This window comes from Taeniopygia guttata, chromosome 8, assembly GCF_048771995.1.
Source record: "Taeniopygia guttata chromosome 8, bTaeGut7.mat, whole genome shotgun sequence".
In the NCBI taxonomy this organism is placed as follows: Eukaryota; Metazoa; Chordata; class Aves; order Passeriformes; family Estrildidae; genus Taeniopygia; species Taeniopygia guttata.
The window spans coordinates 30049065-30054529 of NC_133033.1; positions in this window are offsets into that span (position 1 = coordinate 30049065).

Here is a 5465-nt window from a genome sequence, read left to right on the forward strand (position 1 = left end):
AACACGGCCTTTTTAGCAGTCTCAGTGCCTGGCTTGTGTGGGGACAGCACGTGGATACCGTCAGCCCCTCTGGAGCTTGGTGGCTGTGTCTGGTGGCACTGTTAGTTGACCGTGAGCTGACCTGCCTGGAGGTTGGCTGGCAGGTCAGAGGTGTGTCTCATTCCTCACTTGGATGGGTTTTGCTCTTGTGTGGGGAATTCTGGAGTTTATGAGGTATGCTTAAGGGACAAGCAGCCTTTTCTAAAAGAAAGGGGCAATGGCTGATCAAAGGCAGCTGCTGAGCTGCCTTTCTGAAGGGCTCAGCAGTGTAGTGGTCCCTGGGCTGCTTTGCATCTGCATGTGGGACATCCACAGGTCCCATCTGGGTAGTGTGAAACTGGGTGCCCAGCAGTCCTCTGCTCCCTGTTTGCAGAGCATGCTCTTGCCTGTCCTGTGTCCCTTTCACTGACCTGGGGGAGGACACTGTCCTTGCAGTCTGTTGTCCCAAGGGCTGCCCAGGCAGTGCCCTCCCTTGCCTATGGTGAGACTTAGTCTTGCCTAACCTGGTGGTGCTACAACAGCCATGTCCAGAGGGGCCTTGGTGGGGTTGTAGTGAAGATTTAGGGATGCCTGGAGAGGCCCCTGCAAGATGGGGCAGTGTGACTGGGGCAGGGGCTTGGTGGGAGCCAATGGAGGGGGGTTGGTGGGATGGTAGCCAGCAAGATTCTTTGGCCAGTGTTGCTAGGACTTGACTTGCCCTACCAAACCCAAAATTTCACAGGCATCCCACAAAGCTTGGAGCAGACACCCTTAGCCTTGCTCCCTCGTGGTTCTTTCACTCTTTCCAGAGCATTGGTTTTGCTCTGTGATTAAGAGTTCAATGGACCATGCTCCATTGCTCTCCAGCCTGATGTGAGCTGGGACAAGCTTTGGTCTTGGAGAGAACAAGAAAGGAAACACCTTCCCCCAGTGACTGCTGCTGGGGCAGACTCATTCCTTCTTGCTCTGTGATGAGGCAGCCTTTTATCCCTTTCCCTGTGTGCCTGCACTCCTCCAGGCACTTCAGCTTTGCCACGACCAAGGGCTGATTCTGTGTAGGTAAGAGGGACCAAAGCTCTGCAGAACTGGTGAGGCTTCTCAGGCCTCATGCAGAAGACAAGATAAAACACTGGCCTCCTCTCCCTGGTGAATAAAGACAGAATAAATGGATGCTGGTGTTGTCTCCTATTTGGTGCTGCACGGTGCTGACTGCAGTCCCAGTTGGCAGATTTGGCCAACCTTGTCTTAGTTCTGCAAGTCTAAGCCAGACCTGGAGCAAAGCTGCTGGAACAGATCAGCCCCTTGGTGAAGAAGGAGGCAGCATCTCTGGCTTTTGGCTGGTCCCCTGCACCGTAAGGCCCCAAAAAACTCACCTGACAAGGCTTTTAAAAGGGCTGGTGGTTGTTGATGTGCTCTGCGTTAGAGCACAGCAGAAATACTGACAAGGTACTCTCAAGAGGTCAAAACAACCAAAAAGACCTTGCTGGCAAATTTAGAAAATCAGAGAACTTTAGCTAAAGGTTTAGAGTAGCACACACTAGACATAAAACACTTGGAGCATTAAATTGGCCCATTCAACTTGGCAAACTTTTAAGCCCATTCCATTTTAAATTGATCATGACTTCCAAGATGAGGGAATTAAGGAAGAAAGCAAGAAAATATAGAGAAAAGGACATGTATAGCTACCCTCTCGTGCGTTCCAGAGGTGTTTCAAGTGATGAAAACTCCAAGAGGATATAGGGTCAAGGGGCAGGTGTGGAGCATTGCCTCTGCTGTGCCAGGGATTGGCAGCCACTGCAGGGCTGGGATACAGGCTCTGGGGATTGGGGATGTGCAGAGCAGGGCATTACCTCCCAGGGCAAGGCCTGACCTGCCCCTTCCCCCACATGCATGCACCCCAAAATGTCTAAAGACATCAATCTGTCACACTCACTCAGCAAGTCCTGGTGCACTCGTGGCTTGGGGTGCTGTTGTGGAACCCCTCTGCTCTCAGAATAGCAGAGGTGGACAGGTTCAGCCTTTCCCAGTGTCTTGAATAAATGACAGTCGTTAAAAGACCTCCCAGGCAGGGTGGCATTAGCACCAGCGGGGTGTCAGGCAAGGGGGGACTGCTCTTGGCAAAGGGATAAATCAGTTGGTGGCAAAACACTTGATGTCAGCATGGATGCAAAAAGGGGAAGTCGGGCTTAAGCTGATAACCCTCTGAAGGAACAACTGCCTGGGTGGGTGAGGGAAGAGCAGGGCGTGTTGTGTGCCTTGGCTGCAGTCAGGTATTTGATAGGATCTCCTGAAACCTCCTCGTAGTGGTGATGCATGGACTGGATAAACCCAGAGGTAGATGGAAAACTGGCTGAAAGACTGGTCCCAGACTGTGGTGATCAGTGGTGTGAGGTCTGGTGGAAGACAGTAACTCTGTGACTAGGTCCAGCCCATCTGACACCTTCATGAAGATCTGCAGGAGGGAGAAATGGGCTGACAGAAATGTTTTGATGTTCAGCAAAGGGAATTGCAAAGTCCTGAAGAATGATCCCATGTCCCAGTACATGCTGGGACTTCTGGAATGCACAGGGAAGGCTGTGAGGGTTCTGGTTCTTCATTAGCAGAGGGCTAATGGCATCCTGGGCTGCTCTGGGACAAGTGTTGGGTTAGGGGGATGCTTCCCCTCTGCTCAGATGAGGCTGCACCTGAGTGCTGTGTCCAGTTCTGGGCTCCCCAGTACAGGAGCTCCTGGTGAGAGTCCATTGAAGGGTCATGAAGATGATGAAGGGATTGGAAGACCTCTCCTGTGGGGAAAGATTAAGAGATGTGGGATTGTTCAGACTGGAGGAGGCTGAGGGGGAATCCTATTAATGTATAGAAATAACAGAAGGGAGGGTGAAAAGACAGAGCCAGTGGTTGGACATGGACACAACTTGAAAAAGAAGGGGTTTCCTCTGAACATCAGGAAACATCTGCTGGGAGAGTAATGGGGTGCTGGCACAGCTTGTTCAGAGGGGTTGTGCAGTCTCTTTCTTGGAGATATCAAAACTGCAGAAGTTCATGGGCAACTGCTTTGAGACAACCCCCCTGAGCATGGGCTTGGACAAACTGAGCTGCCAGGAGCCTTCTGACCTCAGCCAGTCTGTGAATTTGAAATATTTCTCAGCTGGGAGAGGAGCTTTATCCTTTCTCCTGAGTTTGGCTCTAAGCCATGTCCCTCTTCAAGGAGACTTCCAAACTCCTCCTGCTGCTTTCCTCTGCTAGTGCTGGTGCTGGAGCTCCTGCAGGTAAAGGTGATGCAAAAGCCTGGTGGCCCCAAGCATCAGCATCATGGTTTTGGCCCTCATCTTGTGCAGTTGGGAACACGGGAAGGTGCACTTTACCTGGCAGTCTGTCCCTGTGGAATGTGAAGCTGGCTGTCCCCATCCCTGGGAATGACAGGGCCAGGCCTTACCTGCACCCCACAAACCTGTCCCTTCCTGTATGACTGGTTTAGATTGCATGCCCATCTCTGTTTTTTTGGCACATTTCTCCAGATGCTGGGGGCAATATGAGCCAGGCCCAGCATGCCCAGAATTTTCTTGGCCCTGCAGAGCAGCCAGGACATGTCCACCTGGGCAAGGACAAGGGGTGGGGGTTTTTGTGCCCCAAGAACAATGGCCTCCTCTTGGAATATGGCACCTGTGGGGTGCCTGCTCCCTCCCACCCCAATTTCCCCATGTCTCCCAGAGCACACACACATTCTGGAAGCTCACAAACAGCAGTCTGGCTGACACCTCTGCCTTTCACACCTCCTCTTCTTTGGATGCCCTTCCTACCAAAAAGACACGTGCCACAGGAACAATAAAACCCATTGATACGAACCTTGCAAGAAGATTCCAAAAGTCGGCTGCTCCTTGCAGGAATTTTGCTGAGTTTCACAGACGTGTCTGATGCACAGGCATGCTCTGTCATGGTTAGGGAGACAGATTCCTGGCCTTTGGGATGCCTGGGTACACATTTGGGAGGGTGGCAGAGGGGACAGGCAGTGGAGGAGCACCAACCACAGGAGTCTTTGGTGGGCTGAGGCACCCTGTTGTCATCCTGGAGGGAATTCACTGCTGTCTGGATGAAAACATTCCAGTTGGCATTGTTATCCAGCCAATTCCAAACATCTGCTCCTCTTCCAGGTGTGATCCCGCCAGCCTTGGAGGTTCTAAGGACTAAGGAACCCAGCAGGCCACGGGCAGGCACTCAGCACCATCACTTTACAGGGACACATGGGCAAAATGGTCACCCATGTTAAGAGGAAAGCCAGAAGTTTACAGAATTATGGAATATCCTGAGTTGGAATGGATCCACAAGGATCATCCAAATCCAGCTCGTGGCCCTGCACAGAATAACAGAATGGGTGGGGTTGGAAGGGAGCACAGAGGGTCATCTGCTCCCACCTCCCTGCTCAAACTGGGCCATTTCAGAACATGGCCTTGCTTTGTATCCAGGCGGGTCTGGGATATCTGCCCAGGGAGATTCCACAGCCTCTCTGGGCAATCTGTTCCAGTGCTTGATCACTGCACAGTAAACTTCTTCTATTCAGGTGGAACCTCCCATGTATCTCCTCCCAGTGGCTGGCACCACTAAAAGCATCTTGGCATCTCCCCTTTAGATATTTATACGCATTAAAGAGGTCTCCTCATGCACAGGGCAGCCCCAGAATCACACCAGGCGCCAAGTTGAGGCACATTGAGAAACACATTACTCATGGAGAATGAGAAGTGCTGTTAATCTGGAATTATTGGGAAGTGATTGTCCCTTTGTACTCAGCGTTGGTGAGGCTGCATCTTGAGTGTGCGCTCAGTTCTGGGCCCCCCTCTTTAAAAAGGACATTGAGGTGCTGGAGTGTGTCCAGGAACGGCAGCAAGGCTCATGAAGGGTCTGTAAAAGGCGTGAGGAGCTGGAGGTGTTTAGCCAGGAGAAGAGGAGGCTCAGGGAGGAGCTCATCGCTATCACCCACCCGACAGGAGGGTGCAGCCAGGTGGGCTCGGTCTCTTCCCATGGGAGGAGAAGAGGAAATGGCCCGGCTGAGACAGGGCATTCAGATTAGATATTAAAACAAAACAAACCCCAAAACCACAAAAAAACACCATCAGGGTGCTCAGGCGTTGGAACAGGCTGCCCAGGGAGCTGTTGGAGTCGGTGTTTAAGAGGCGCTGCTTCCATGGGCAGCGCTGGGTGCACGCCTGGGCTCGGTATCACCTCAAAGCTCCCTTCCAACGCCGACAATTCCGATTCCCCGGAGCCCCCGCGGGGCGCGGCGGCTCTGCCCGCTCGCTGAGGGCTCGGCACGGGCTGCGCCTCACGGCGGGGCCGGGCCGGGCCGGGCTGCGGCTCTGCCCGCTCGCTGAGGGCTGCACCTCACGGCGGGGCCGGGCCGGGCCGGGCTGCGGAGGGCGGCTCTGCCCGCTCGCTGAGGGCTGCACCTCACGGCG